Source organism: Falco punctatus (genome assembly GCF_963210335.1).
Source record: "Falco punctatus genome assembly, chromosome: 3".
Classification (NCBI taxonomy): Eukaryota; Metazoa; Chordata; class Aves; order Falconiformes; family Falconidae; genus Falco; species Falco punctatus.
This window is the reverse complement of record NC_137582.1, coordinates 31,993,347-32,010,016: the sequence shown is the minus strand read 5'-3', so window position 1 is coordinate 32,010,016 and position 16,670 is coordinate 31,993,347. Positions and strand designations below refer to the sequence as shown.

The 16,670-nt window shown below is 40.0% G+C and overlaps 1 protein-coding gene across 3 annotated transcripts in view; it reads right to left on the bottom strand.

Annotated features, from left to right (window-relative positions):
• The window catches only part of TRIQK (triple QxxK/R motif containing), a 98,778-nt gene extending 86,392 nt beyond the window's left edge, over nt 1-12,386 (bottom strand). For 2 of the 3 annotated variants that reach the window (XM_080381747.1, XM_080381748.1), the window contains exon 1: nt 12,007-12,386. The gene's annotated coding sequence lies outside the window, so the exon portion shown is untranslated. The remainder of the gene's footprint in view (nt 1-12,006) is intronic. The other variant, XM_080381746.1, reaches the window with a different exon arrangement.
• Between the last annotated feature and the right edge of the window lie 4,284 nt (nt 12,387-16,670).

Genomic DNA, 16,670 nt, shown 5'->3' with positions numbered 1-16,670 from the left:
CCTACTCACTTCAGAGCTGAGTAGAGCTATACCATCTGTGAAACATACATTCATTTTAATATGAAGACAGATCTTCATCTGAACAAATTTAAAATACCAAACGTTCAAAGATGAACTTTTTTTTTCATTTTTATGAATATATGACAGCATTGGTGTGTCAAGAAAATATCCTTAAAGAAGTTAATGAAGGAGAAAAGCATAAATGTGGTTCGATTCTGCCTTGCCAGACACTTAAAAATGTAGGATTTCCCAGAGGAAAGAGTAATAGCCACTAAAGGGAAAATTACACGATAAGTGACACCATATGCAGTATTTCAGGATAACATTCTTCAAAATAACAGAGTCTGTTTAAACTTTGGGGTTTTTTTTAGGTGGGGGGAACACTTTGGTAGAAATCAGAGCTAAAGAGGGTGGGAAGAGAATGGGCATCCAGACTACCCGATGCCCGGAGGTGCATCATGAAGGATGGGTGCAGCTTCTACAGGAGTGACGGCAGATGCTGTCCAGCCACCCCTGCCCTCGGAGGGCCTGTACGGAGGACACCTCCACCAGGGTGACAACCGCACAAGACAGAAACAGAAACACACTCTCTGCCTCATGAATTAACAGTTCATCGAGTCAAGAGCAACCACAAGAAAACACTTATTTGCTCTGTTTCAGTAACTGGAGCATCAGCAGTGAACATTTTGCGGTTCAGTTAAATCCAGGCAGTTTTATTCCGTCTTTGATCCCCACCACATGCCCATTCTGCACTTATTTCCTTTAATGAAGTAGGGAATAATTTAAATAACAGGTATAAAGCTAGAGGTCATAGACCTTACATTTCAAAATCAGCTTAGTCTGCCTAAGCACTTCACCTCTAGTATGTTATGAAGCTACAATTCTTGTAATAGAGTGCCACATGGTTTCACCGAGGTCTTACTCTAAAACCTCAGAAACTTTGTTTTGCCTTGGTAGGTGTTACAGCTGAGGAAGAGTGACTTCTTTCCCTTCTTTCAATCAGAAAATAACCCCTTTACTCTCCCCTCTCTTTAGTTTTGGGAAGTGACCAAAATTCGGGTTTTTTCCAGATGTCACTCCTTTCCTGGGACTGCTGCAAGACATAGCTTGCTATAAGCCTGGGTGCTTTAATTATATACACTTGCTAATTCCTCATCTGTAGATTTTAAGCTTAGGCTCATTTTTGATAGATATTAAATTCTTATTTCTTCCCTAAGTGAGAAGAAATATTTAGGGAGTAATTATACTTTCCTTTAGCATATCCATCTTAAACTACAGTTCAACACCATCCAGAGGACACAAGGTCTGTTTCACATTATCAATATTGTAAAATGGGATAACAACCCCCAGTGAGAATAAATTTTGTAACTTTTGAAGTTATTCAAACAACAACAAAAATTAATTAGGAACAATAAGTAATTCCATATTCTTTTTTTTTTTGTTTGTTTCTATTGTGCCTTTTTTTGGGTTGTTTTTTTTTTTTTTTTGCTTGCATTACCTTGGACCATAACAAATATAAATTTTTTCAGTGAATTATTTAAAAATTGAAACAGTTTCTTTGAAGTAATATATCAAACAAGAAAATCTGAAACTGCTAGAATTTTTTCTCTCGTCTCACCCCAATTTAAAAAAAATGCTTTTTAAAGTATGTTAGGCTAGGTTTCAGCTTGATTTTTCCCACATTAATTCTAATACTGATAGCCAATCTATTTTGACTCCATTTTCATTTAAATGTCTATTATTCAAGAAGATAAGAAGCTCTCTGCAAACAATCTCTTCCTGCTGGACAACCAACAAAACTTAAAACCTGAAGAAGAGAAAACAGTCACAAATAAGCCACACAGGCACAAAGCCGGGAGTCAGACAAATGTTCCCCTCTGTTAGATATTTCACCGTAGTATAATACGATGTCCTATCACATGACTTCAGGTCATAGTAATTGCTAAAACTGGTCACCACATTTATAGTCTAATGATTGCCGTATTTCTCTACCTTGCACAAGCATGCAAAAGTTGAAAGCAGGCTACAAATGACAGCAGCAAATAACACTTCAGCACATGTACACCTAATCGTAACACTTCAGCAAAACTGAATTATTAGTTCCATTACTAAACCTGCTGTTCGAAAGGACTTAAAAGGTAATCTTTCCATCCAGCGTTCAGAATGAATGTGGGTTTTTTCTTCCTTTCTCTGAAACTACTGCAGCTCGATAAGTATTAAATAGACTGATGTATGAATGAAAAAAAAATAGTTTTATGCCACTTTTGTTGTCTCACATGCTGTATTAGGCATTCAGGAAAGCAACTCAGCTTAAAAAAAAAATAATCTATACTAGTCACTGGGCAAAAGAAATATATGTAAAGAGTTTTAATTTGGTGGTTTTGGCATTTACATTTTCTCTATTTCTTAATAACTGCTTAAAGACAGAATGACCTGTTAATACTTCCCATAAAGATAAGAAGATAAAGCTGACATGCATTTCTTTAGCCTTAATGAAATACATCAAATTTTTGTATTTTTTTTTTTTAATTGTCTGAGGCCAAAACCAGTAGATAAACTGGTAGATAACTTGGCGTTAACATACCAAATGTAAAGTTCAGCCCTACAGCACTTAATAATTAGCTTAATAGTCGGGCTTAGTGAACAGGCCCATAGATGTTAGCAGCAGCATTTTCAAAACCAAGTCCTACTCAATTGGTTTTGAAGGATTAGGCCATAATTGGGTGAAGAGTTTAATACGGCTTAAACAGCATCGGCTCACCAGTTTCCAAAGTAGTTCAAAACAATAGGCCAAGCACACTCTCTGCAGATTGTATCTAAATTACTCGGGCCTTGGCTCCTGAAACCTAACTAGAGATTCCATTAAAGGCAATGATTTTTAAGATAAAGAATAAAGTAATTGTGTACATGATACCATCTCTTGAGGAGCTTTATGTTCTATTTGGGCAAAAAGGGAATGCAAGATCATTGGTATCTATCAAAAATCTGAATCTTAAACAAAAATTGAATTAAAGGAATGGATCAAAATCAGGCTAAAACCTTCATATGCACCAAATGAAAAAAAAAAAAAAAAAAAAAAGAAAAAAAAGCTTTGATGGCTATCAGAAAATGTGGCAAACTGTTTCCTTGCCTCATTTTAAGGCAGATGAGACAAATGTGGAGCGCAGCTGGGAAGAACAGGCAGCAAGAAAAGCTGTCAACCAGCAGAAAAGTTATCAGTTGAAATAACAGTCATGTGAATGTCTGAAGGTCCTGGATGCACCCATTTCTGCAAATGTGTGCTTGGGCTCTTCTCACAGCTTTCCCTATAAGATCACAGGATTGAAAGAGATTGTGTCCCCATCTATTCACACTGCTCCTGAACAGTGTGCCTGCATCACTAAGAGGAAATTCCAATGGAGGTTAACGCACTGAAAAAAAGTACTCCTTCGGATGTTTCAAGTCACACAGTACATGTGAAATTCTATTTACTGATTAGATTAGTAATTAGGTTAGTATTTACTAATAAATATTAGTGAAATACAAAATAGAACACTTTTTCATGGGTTGGTGCTTTTGGAGATAGCAGATTTTTAAGACCCTGGGTTCTGACATGTGAAAGGCTGGCCTTCTCTGGCCTAAGAGATACCTCTGATGAGAGATTCAAACTAATTAGGAATGGAATGGAAGTTATGAGACTCCTAAAAGAGATCATTTACTAAGTACGTATAAGCTTGCAAGCATTTCTTCAGAAACGCTAACCTGAGATAAAATGGCAGATGACAATCCACCCCATTCACTCTAATTTCCTGAATGCATCTCTCTTAAGCACTAGGTGTTTACATATGCCCATGGCTAGAGTCAAAGGAGAATGTGTGCCTCAGCTCTGCCGTAAAGTTTTATTAGCAGGAGGGGGACATACCACCTGAAATCTAGTCTTGTAGACTGAATACAACAACAACAACAAAAAAAACCTGCTAGAGCATACAGTAAAATGAGGTCAGCCTGGTTTTTGTAAGAACAGATCCAACACCAACATCACAAGAAGGTGCAGGTTCTCTTCCTGCTACAATTGCTCAGTGCAGCCACTACTGTACCAAAACTGTACAACCCTGTAACCAAACTTACTAAGTTTAAAGAGAGCTGGGTCAACTCTGATAAGGACTTTAGCTAAGTTGCTTCTGCTTTTAGCTTTCGAAATACACTCTCCCGTGCACTCAGCTTTACAGCCATCCCAGTTGTTTTCATACTGATACATTTATTTTTTTATAAGGTGAGTTAATGAAGATGTATACCAACATAGCACAGGGAAAACATCTTTCCAGGTTTTCAGTATTTCCAGCACTAAGCATCTACAAAGGCTCAAAACCAGACACGAGACAAGTTTGGTCAGAGAGCCATTGCCCTGAGCTTTTTCCTATACACACCATTCCCTCCCTTTGAAGGTCTCCTCAAGGTACAGTACATATTCTATAGAGTCCTTCTATGGTCAGGATACAGAATTGAACCAAGCCTATACAATATACATTACTTGTGTGCAATAAATGACAAAATGCAAGTGGCTTTGAATTCTTTGCTCTGCATATATGGCTATGTTTTAGTATGGTACCCACATTTAGATCATAATTTCCATGGGTCTATATAAACATGCATGAAGAAAAACAGGCCCTCCTCCCATGTAGAACTAGAAGAATTCATCCAGAAGCTTTGCTTTGTAAATCATTTCAGATGTATTTTACTGAAGCCATAAAGGATATTAGCAAGTGCGCTGGGACCTTTTGTTTTAAATTATTATGATCTGTTACTCTAACAGAAGTTACTAATATTATTTAACCCCACTGGTATACTTAAAATGAAAACAGTCTGAAGCTTTTTAAAATAGGTTTTGTCTCTACAATAATCATTTTACCAGAATACCTTCTTCCTATTTAGCTTGTTGGTCTGCTGCTTTGTATACCCAGAAAGACACCAAAATAATCCAGGCTTTCAAATTACCCTGTCTTTCAGAATAAAAAGGTAAACAGCAATCTAAGAATGCTTTGTTAACCTTTTCACTGCAAATTACAGAACGATATATTCATAAATTAAATAGCATAAGTAAAGAAATTCCAAAGAAATCAACATCCATCTTTGCTCTGACTATTTTGACTGCAGAACGAAAGCAACCCCCAAATTATTAGCTGCTGCAATTCTTTATGGTTCCATTAAAACCAAATTTAAGTTTAATCACACCAAAGTCTAAAGTTTAAGAAAACATATTATAGAAAGTTTTCCATGATGCTTATATACAACAAAAAAGAAACAATGCTTTCCATGCCCTCTGCGATAGGAAGAAACGACAAATTCACACAGATTCAACATACCCCTACCTAGGACACTCAACATTATGTATGTAGAACTAGATTCAACATTCCAGCACTGGTCTTATTCAAGGGATTTAAATCACCCTCCTACCTCTCCCCTCCGCACCTCTACCAGGCAGCACCAGTCCTTCTTGACACTACAGTGCACTTGAATTCCCTTTGGCTACCGGAGCTTCCTCACAAACCCTGTGTCTCCCCGCACTCACAGCTTTACAAAATAAAAATCTTCCATTCTGCACACACAGAGCATTCATTCTTCCTCAACACATGCAAACTAGTTTTTAACGGACTCATGTTACTATGATCTCAGCCACGCTTTAAATTCCATCCTTTCTTCATCATCCAGCAATCACTGAACCATCCATTGTTTGTCACTATCGCTTTTCTATTTCCACACAGTTGACTAAAACAGCAAAAAGCATCACACCTGACATAAACACTGGGCAAAGTCCCCACAAGCTCTCTTCCATTGACAGTGGCCTCCAGCCATTACTTCTGAGCGCTGGCAGCTCACCAGCTCTTTATCTGTTTTATTGGTACTGTACAGTACTAATTTTTAAATTAATTTTAGTTGAGCAACAGTAAATCAAGGACCTAATCAAATGTAAATGTTAGCTATACAAATAGTGTACTTTCAGTTTGACAACCATGACACAAAACCAAAAGAAGTAATGCACTGCTTCAGGTTAACTGTTTCATTTTGGCAAGAACATAAGTCATACAAAACCAGTCTAGCAATAAAGTAAGTGATGTAATCTTAGTTGCAGGCAGTGTAATCAGCTCCACACACAATGCTTACAATACTAAAACCGCATACTGGAAAATTTCTATGGCATACATACTAAATGAAAGAAAGATTATGTTTTTTAATGTGAGCCTTTAGTCATGATCACTTTTAAGAGTAGGCAAAACCATGAAGTTACAGTTTATGTAGAGATGGTGATACAGCAAAGTCAAGTAGTGAAATGTTCTCCACACTGACTGGGTACAGTAACAAGTTGAAAAAAACATAGTACTTTTTATTTTAAAGTTTAAAACCTGTTCAGCTTGTGACTTGTAACTACAGGGGAGTCTCATAAACAAGCTTTGGGTATCCGAGAGGCTTTAAGGTGTTGCTGACCCCAGATGTTTAATCACCTCTCTGCCAGGGTGAGAAGCCTGTAAGAAAGGGCAACAACAGGGGGTATGTTCTGCCCCCAGGACCCCGTTCCCAGCTGATGCATCAGCACAAGCCACCCAAAAATAAACGTGCGTTAAGGTGAGGGAAGTGAACTGAGGTGCAGATATTGCTGGCTCTTGCACACAGACTGCAGCCTGAGGGGTGGGGAGAAGGCAACCAGCTGGCAGCATCTTAAAACACAGCATCTAAGGCTTCCAGAGCACATCTGTCAGAGCCATTCGTGAATAAATTTGAGCATAAGAGTTTGTAGAATTGAGAACTTCATATGTAAAGATTACAATGAAAACACAATAGATAAAAGCACAAAAAGCTACAAAGGCTGATTGATAATGTAAATGTGAGAGGGAATTATCATGGGTAAACTTAACCTTTTCTGCATTTACACCACACAGCACAACCAGAAAGAAAACAACTGAAACTTTGAAATCTACCACATTTCCAACCCAATCTGTTTCCTCACTATAAAAAACAGTTCATAACATAAAAGGTTATTTTGTTCCATTATTTTATTTCCACGGAAATACATGAGGATAAATTTGGATTTCTGACTAGAGGCAATGTAACCCCATCTTTTATTTTGTTGTCTGTCTTAATAACAGAAATAACAGCATTAGTAGCCAACAACAAACTTCTGTACAAAATGGTGTCCTTCCGTCTGCCCTCTGGATTTTAACTTCCCAATACTATTCTCAACATTAACCCAGCGCTAACCTTTGCTCTTTCCCTCTCTCATACCTGCCCTTTCTGGTATAAGTGACTTCTCCACTGTAAGCTTCTGCTGTCAAAACAGTCTTTGCCCATTTATTCACTTCACCAGTTCACCATCTATTCCTGGAGTTCTACTTCACCCTTCCTCTCCTGACTATCTCCCATCCTTCTTTACAGCTGCCATTGGGTTTACATTGGCTAATTCATCACACCATGTCTTTCCAATTCTGTCTTGTTTTTGACGGTAAAACATACTGGATGAAGGACAACACCAAGAACAATGGCAACACATGAATAAAGAGTATTTTGCTGATGTATGAATTATCATATGTAACTGCAAAAAAATCCTAGGACACAATACAGTGTATTGTATAAAGCTCTATTATATCATTGCAATACGTGGTTAGAGGGGCAAAATCAAACTTAAGAATCACTAATGCTGATTTTTAGCCTTGCTGCTAAAAAAAAAAAAAAAGCAGAAGAAATGGGAAACAAAGGGATTAGCACAGTCCATGTTAAGAGTGCCTGGAGGAACTGTTTACTCAGCCCACTGAATTACAGGGGTATCTAGTGATACAAAAGCACTGTACTGACATTTTCTGTTCACCTTCAAAACATAATTATAATGAGTAAAAATCTATCAGGAATCACAGACTGTTGCAGATAATTTTGGGATATTAAAGCTGCATTATGCAAGTCCTACTTGGAAAAACACATACAAGTGCTTTTTTTCCTCCCTTCTGTAGCAGTACCATTGACCATCTATGTTTGCCATTATATGAAACAGAGTTGCTTCCTAAATGGCAACCACCACAGTTTTCCTGGAACTATCTTTCCTTCTTACCTTCTTTCCAAAGAGGAAAAAATATATTAATATCTTACCTGCTTCTTCTGTGTGTGAAAAAATACTTTGAGACTGAAACTGATTATTAAAGAGCCTTAACACAAATTGTGTTTCATCTCCTCTACCAACGATACCATGATGTTTATGTTGTGCATAATACTGCAATGATATATGAGATCATCAGCTTGCTAACTAAAAACAGTTTCACTGTGCCTGTGATTGATAAACTATGGAAGTATTAAAACATTAAAAATGTTAATCTTTGTAATAATCTCCTGAAAAGTTTTTACATTAATTTAAACCATCGATCATTTTAATATTTAATCATTGCAGACTTCATTTGAAATGAGGATAGCCATTCACTGAAAAGCACTTCATTTTTTATTTTAAAAAATGATCAGCTAGTATGCATTCTGTAAATCTCTTCACATTTTTTCCTCAATAAAAAGTAAACCTGCAAGCAAATCAAAAAAATCTGCAAGAGCAGAAAAATTTGACGCAGAGTTTGTGTCAGAAAACATATACTTTTGCAGTCCTGTTTCCAGGGAGCAACTGTATTACAACAATAGTATCATAAGACAGTTGGAGGATTGAGGGAGACTTCTACTATAAATGAAAATCATTAGCTTCTTTGTCTAGGCCTTACAGTCATCTATGTTTCGTTCTCTTTATGTATCTCATAACATGTAAATGTAACAATTTACTTATGAAGAATTAAGAGTGACTTGGCTCTGCCAAGGGGATATTAAACAGGTTTAGGTTTTTTAACATGTAACCCCATTTTGTAATGTCAGCCTGCTTTAGCAATGTATAAAGACCTTCCAAAGTATCCTACCCTAGCAGATAATTCACAGCTTGTCTTGCCTAATTAAAAATTCAGATTAATATGGAAATATACCAAAGGAAAACAAAACCAACAATCTCACAGAAACTCTACAATTACAACTGCAATTAACTAAAACTAATATTTATCATATCTGGTTTCTTTTGAAAGACTTAAAACTATATAAGAAACAAATCTAATTCATGGTCTCAAGAAACAAATTTAACAGAAAAATCCAAAGAAAATGTCTTCATTGCACTGCAAAAAACCCACCCTCACCTTCTTCTCTATGTAGTCTACTAAAATTGGATGCTTCCTGGAACTACTGCCATAAAGTACACTGAGCCTGAGTCATCCGTTAAGACTGGGTTGCAGGATTTGGCTGAAATACTTGACCAAAGTAAATCCTAGATATGACTAGCATTCATTCTGTATTTGTGACTAACAGTGAGTTAGAAGATTTTCCCATACCTATGCTATAAAACTGGCACACAAACTGGCTTCCTTTTCTGAAGAGACTGCAGAGTGTAACAGCAAGAGCTATGAAGACAGGGAACCGGCAGAACTGCGTGTAGAATCTTCCAATGCATATAAACTTACACTGTATAGTTCAAGTTCATAAATTTATTTAAAAAAAAAAAAAGAGTAATAAAAGCACTGCCTTTATTGTTGATCTTACAAAGAAAAGTATGTATCTTGCTGCATATCACCTTTTGCTAAAGTCTGTTTCTAAGGAATGATGTATTGAAAAATCCTGCTCATTCAGTATGATGCAGTAATTGAATTCAGGAACTCAGCTGCTTGCATCTGAAATGGAAGAGTTAGTCCTGGTTTTATGGAACTTAACAGAAGCACGTATGTGTGCTTGTATGTAGATCAACACAAGATTAATTATAAAACGAGTTTCACCAATGCTAACAGGAACCTCTGGTTTAGTCATTTGATCTGAAGTAATCTTTCAAACCCAACATGTATGAAGAACTTCCACATCTGTGCTGAAACAACCGAGTATTTTCTATATCGCTTCTGCAGATACAAAATACTATTTTAGACAGGTTAAGAGGGCAATTGTAGAATATTGTTGTAACCCCTACTTGGTCAAATTAATAAATCAAATTCACAAAATTACAGGATGTTGATGCTGGAAGGGACCTCTTGAAGTTATCTACCTGGGCTCATCTACCCATGCTCAAACAGGTTCAGCTAGAAGACAATACATAAATTATATAACTATAACTTACAAAATAAATTACAAAAAGAATTTACATGTTGAACCAACAATAACAGAAAAAAGCTAGCAATTGCTCTTTCCTAAAAAAATATGTCAACTGCTTGTATTGATGTGATTAATTTATTTCAAAGTCAACACTTCTTCTTTGTTTTCTCTATGCTTACACTTACAGTATTGACTGAAGTAGGCTTACATCAAGACAGAAAAAAAGTCCTAGAAGGGTAATCTTACTAATTCATGATCAAAGATAATCATGCCAACAAAAGCATCTCCCAATTCTTTTCCTTAGTAAACAAACTATTTTCTGAACAACAAAGTTTGTCCCTAGCCCATTTTGTACCAAGAGGTGAAGTGATTCAGCCAAGGAAGACAGGCCAAATAGCACTACTTAAGAAATGGTTCAATTTTCCCCATACTTGTAGGTTTACGTGTATCCCTTACACATAATTTTCTTCAGCTTTCCACTACAGAAGTCACCTATCAGCAGCAAAGGCTGGAAGAAAGTCAACATGTGTTCAGTAACAGGTACCCTTCCATTCTGATTAGCTCTTTAGGAATGAGCCTGGCCCCCAACAGCAAAGAGCTTGAGCCTTATTACTGCGTGTGAATGTGTGTGCTGTACATACAGCCCAGTTATAGCATAAGCTTTTTGAAGGGAACTTGCTGGTACGACACTCCATCCTCCTAAGTATGTAGGCTGATGTAAGGCAGCGCAGTTTGAGAGCCACACGAATATGTTGGCAGAAATCCCTGCCAACACTTCACATTTTGAAATGTTGCAGCTCCCATATTTCTGTCCAGGCTTTTCAGAGCATAAGCATGAGCAGCACACTCTACAGAAAACACAAAGGAGTCCAATGTACCCGGAACACACCACACCTGCAGGTAAACACAGCCAGCTCAACAAGGCCAGGTTGTATCAGATTTACTGCACACACACAGCCGGCCAGCCCCATACAGCCCTGTTACACACCGCACGTGCAGCAGCCCTGTGTCCTGGTCTTGCTGTGTGGGGGGTCAGCCTACACGCACGCATGCACACACACACACACACACACACACACACGAGAGCAGCTGTTTGTCCAGCTCCCAGACACCCGGAAACCCCACACAGACAGGGTTTCACACACACATACTCAACCACACTGAGCTGGCGGGCAGCACGTCAGGAGTTGGGCTCATGAGGGAAAGCCGTGGGGTGTCCTCACACTGAGGCACTGCAGGCTTCTGTCAGCTCTGCCAGCCTGACAGCCGCCGGACCAGGCCTCGAACAGAGCCCTCGCTGAGGAGACCCCACGGCAAGGGGTTTATTTCCCTCCAAAATGGCCAGTCGCAGCCTGGTGAGGGACCCTGCCTGGCACAGGGCTGACAGACCGGGCAGCCGAGGAGCCCCCGTTACACCGTCAGGTTGCACGGCCAACCCCTGCCCCCGGGGCAGCCGCCCACCCGCGCCTCCCGGGCACCGCGCACGCCGCCGGGGGGCAGAAGCCTGCGGCGGCTTTTCCCGCCCACACCCAAGATGGCCGCGCTGGCCGCGGCCGCTGACCCTTGCCAGCCCCTCAGCCCACGTTCCTAGGGCGGCACCCGGGCGCCCGCGGCACCGCCCCGATTGGCAGCGCGCTCCGGCCAATCGCGGAGGCGAGCGCTTTCTCCCGGCCAATGGCAGCGGAGGCCCGCGGCGGACAGCGGGCCGGCCGAGCGCGCCGCCAGTGCGGACGCTCCCTGCCCGCAGGCCAATGGCGGCGCCGGAGGAGCGGCGGGGCAGCGCGCCCCTGCCGCCCCGAGGGGGGGCGGTTGCCGTGACAACCACAAGCCCGGCGGTGCCGGCTGGCCCTGGCGCCCGCGGCCCCTCGCCCACCCCGGGAAGCGGCGCGGTACCTCGGGCCGAGCGGCAGAGCTCCGCCTCCAGCCTCCTCCCTCCTCTCTTGGCGGGGCGACTTCCTGTGCTGGCGGGGCTGCCGCCGCCTCCCGCCCGAGCGTCCCCGCCTCCCGCTCCCGCCCGCCCTGCCGGGCAGCGCCCTGTACCGGGGAGGTTGCTGCCCCGGACCTGCGGCACCTGCCCGGGCCCCGCGCCCCACAGCCCGGCAGCTGCGCCCGCAGGTGGGCCGGGGGAGGCTCTCTGGCAGCGGCGGCCTCCGCTCTCGCCTCCGGCTCGGCCCCGCGGCGCCTGCCCGCCCGCCGGTGTGCCTCGCTCCCGCCGGCCTGCCCTCTCGGGTGCCTGGCTGGGCTGCTCAGGGGAGACGCGTTGCGGGAGGCTGAAGGTTCAGCCGTGGAGCAGTTCAGCATCCCCCCTTCGCACCCCCCGCTCGGTTTTTAGTCCTACCTGTGTCAGAGCTATTGCTCCGCATGGGCAGGATGAAAAGCAATTGGCCACCTTTACATCATCACCATCAAAAGCCTGCTTCAGCGGGAACTTACATTTAAGGTCCTAAAACAGAAAGTTATTAACCTTGCCCGGTAATTTTTCACCACCTTGAGGTGATGATAGCTTGCAACAGATAATTCATTTACTTCGGTGCAAGGAGTAAGCTACTGACTCTTGGAACAGCTCACTGCTTAGTATTGCAAGTGCATGCTTTGCTTCCTGCAAAATGGCAGTTGATAACCAAGTGTAACACTCCCCTGTAAGGAAAGATACACACATAAAAATATTTGCATTTGTTTACCTCTGCAACTTAGGAAGTGAAAGCCATACCCAGCTGAACTTTCCCATCTTTCTAGATGACATGCATACAGAGTGGAGAATGAGCCTACAACAAAGTTGATTTAATCAGAGTTTCCGTCTGGCATTTGTACCAAACCACAGAATTTTCTCCAGTCATTTCTGTACCAAGCTTAATGAGTGGCTAAAATGAAACAGCTTTCTTAGAAATACAGCCTGTCCTGATTTTGAATGATGAGACCCAAAGCTTTTTTTGTACCTTTTCTGCCAAGAAATCTCACATTAAGGTTATTTAGCTGCTTTGAACATGGCAGCTCACTGGACGCATCCTTTCATTTTCTTCCCAGGGCGTCTTGTCCCCTGTGGGATGGGGGGTGTCACACCCACTGTGGGTACCACCTCTTGATTTTTCTAATTGTAAAATTCTAACAGAATTTTACAGTGTTTTATTTCATTCATACTCCTAATGATAAGCCAGAAACCATATACATGTAAAATATTTTAATACTTTATTTTGATTTTTTTTTTTAATAGGATGTGGTTAAACACAAGATTATGCTCATGGATATTTGAATATGGTGTTATGTGCAAAATAGCATTCAATCACATTCAAATAGCTCTTACACATTATTTTTGACTGTGTAATCACAATCAAAATAAACAAGCATGAAGGAATATCAGAATACGTATACCTGGCTGCAAGATTTTGCGTTATCTGAACCACTGCTGAGGAGTTTGTCCTTATGAGTCCGTGTAGGAAAATACATATGGCTCTAGTTCAGTTTCACCTAATTTCACCTAATGACAATATTAATTTCACCACCAAGTTATATTCTTCTAAGTAATAAACCTGTATATGCCCAGCAGCCTCAATATTGAATCCATAAAGAAGTCATAAGGAATTATGACTTCATGAAAAGGAGCTGTACAACCACTGAGAAATTTTTACCATTTTCAGTTTCACTGTTTTCAATATTTTTTTCTTTCTTAATCCTCATTTTATGGGAAAAATGCTTATTTCCCGTTGTGAGGTTTCTTCTGCAGAGAAGGCATGCATACTGGTGGAATGGTCAGAAGGGCGGTTGACATTTACATGATAGAAAGTATAGCTGACAGGCTTGATGTGTTCTGTAGGATGAGAAGCAGCCTGGGTGGAGTATATATGTCAGGATATTTATAATCTGTCTCTTACAGGTATAAATACACAAAGGATACAATTACTAAATATGTAACTATAAATTAAGAGTATATCAATCAGAGAGGAATATTTTATTGATGTTGCCACACTCATCAATTTGGTGCCATATCCCTTCAGCAGACAAATTTTAAAATCCAAAAGTGCTTTTTAAACTTACATGGTTTTATTTTATCTCACAAAATTTTGAAGAAAAGGTATTGGCTGTTGTTTTCAGTGACTGTCTTTTCCTGGTTTTCCTCCTATTTTTCATTACTTCACAAGATCTTAAACTTACTCTGGCAATTTGACAAGAATTTTTGTTCTCCTATGCAGTGCTTTTCAACTTTATGATTTCTAAAAAAATTTTTAATAGAAGCTAAATTAAGCCTACTGAAAATAGGCTTCCTTTTCTTATTTATCTTTTGCAGAGCTCCTAGAAGCAGTCCCTGAGCTTTTGGAGTTCAGTAGATAAAAGATTGGAAAATAATGCTCAACATCTTTGTTCCAAGATGACCACACAGATTAAATTCACATACAGAACACTATCAAAAATGCAACAACTTGTCTACTGTGTAACCTGATGTCTCCTCATTTATGTCTAGCCACAAGGTTAAGCTCAAAGTTGTGAAAGAATGTTCTTAATTATTTTTGTTCTATTCATTTTGCCATCACTATGAGTCAAGAGTTTTGCCTCATCTCCAATCTGCACCTGTAGCCTGAATGTTGCCACTGAAACAGCTATTTGATTTGGGCTACTCTTCAGGCCATCATTAAATCTTTCAATTAATACCTTACTCCAGAACCTCAAAAGGTACAATATTCCCCATCCAACCATGACACTAAAACTCTCTTTATGCTCCGTTGCTTCCTAACAATGTAGTTTCTGGTGGCTTTGATAAATACAGTCTTGCTCTGCTTGTATCCAACCAGAACTGCTGCTGAAAGCATCTCCTTAGTTCATCTCTTTGTCCATGTCATTCCTTATTTTGCATCTCTCCAGTGTTTCCCATCTCCGTGCCAGCTTTTTGCCTTCATTTTGAAATCCTTTATTCCTATCCTGACTTGTTTCACTTATCTTTGATATGTTGCTTCTCACCTCTGACTAACCTAGGATACTAGCTTCCACTGTGCTTTTATTCATGATTCTTTTTTAACAAACCTGTTTTGCTTTCCCCGTGTAACACTGTTACTCTCAAATCCATACAAAAGACAAGCATGGCAGGATAGTTACTGTAACACGCTGCTGCCAGTATGCTGAGCCTACTCCTATTGTGCTTCTCTCATTTTTATTACTTCTGTCTGTTAGTTCCTATCTCTTGTCTTACATTTCAGTACTTTCCTCTTGCTTTTTGCTTGGTAAGTATTTAGCACCACTGTCCCTAAAATCTGACATCCCTAAAACCTCTGCAGCATAGCCTGTAGCAGAGCAGCCCCAGACAGCTGTCCTTACCCCTGCTCCCTGCAAGGGTAGAAGGGATGCGGACCCCATCCTTTTCCTTCCAGCCTTCCAGCTGAAAATCTCAACACGGTGTCAGTCATGATAGATGGTGTATTTTGTGACATAGACAGCCTGCCATTAGGACAAACATTTTACTGAAGAACCATCTGATGGTAATGACTTTCAGTCACAGACTGACCTAGGCTGGCTCAAATCAGTGTGCTGGGGGTGAAAGGCTCCATATTCCATTACCAGTACTCTGAGCCATCAAGACTGCTCCATTCCACCCCTACTTAATCTGTATCGATAGACTTGGTAGCGTTTTCCTAACTGCTATCATCCATACAGATGTCTGCCGTCATATTGTTGATACAGTCAATCAATACTACATTAAATGTTACCATCAGTTTACCCTTAATTGTCTAAAGTAGATGTGGTGTTTTCATTATTTATACAACTATGCCATTAAATTATGCATTCCAGATTAAAAGAATAAAAGACTTGTTTACATTATTATTATTGCTCTGGCATCAACTTTTGGATTTCTGTGTAAAGAAATTAATCTCCTATCGGAGGGGGAAATGGGGACTGACAGGCACTAGCTCCTGTTGCCTCTGGGACATAATTATGCTTGCAAATACAAAACCAGAAAAATCATAAGCTTAACACAGTAGACACTCTTGAAAGTTTCATCTCAGCATGAAGCTATGTTTTAATTATTATTTTTGTCTTCATTGTTCAGATCGACAGTGCACCAACTAGAATAAGTGCTTATCCTAGTTAATTCTTCATGAGGCTTATGTCACTGGAAGATGCATTTAATTTATTTCCTTTTTCTTTTCTTAAGCCAGCACTAAGTGGTTATCTATAAAAATTCAGCAAAGGTTTTACTACTTTAGGGCCAGATCCAAAGCCTGTTGAGTCAATTGGAAACTTCAGAGGTCTTTGGAACAGGCCCTATTACAAGACAGAGGTAAGCTGTGATTTGTTTGGGGACCTTGAAGAGTAACACACACACATGCACACCCTTATTTATATTCTACAATATTAGTAGATTTCCTGTATGGTAAAGATTGTCTGTTGTTATAAACTGAATTTGGGCACTCTAACATCCTCACATACCTCAATAATAATTTTATATATATATATATATATATATATATATATATGTGCATGTCCTGATTCTAACTGAAGATTAGTAACAATGTATGATGTTTTTTTCTAATACAGTCCTTGGAAATATGATTCTATGTAATACATAGAGT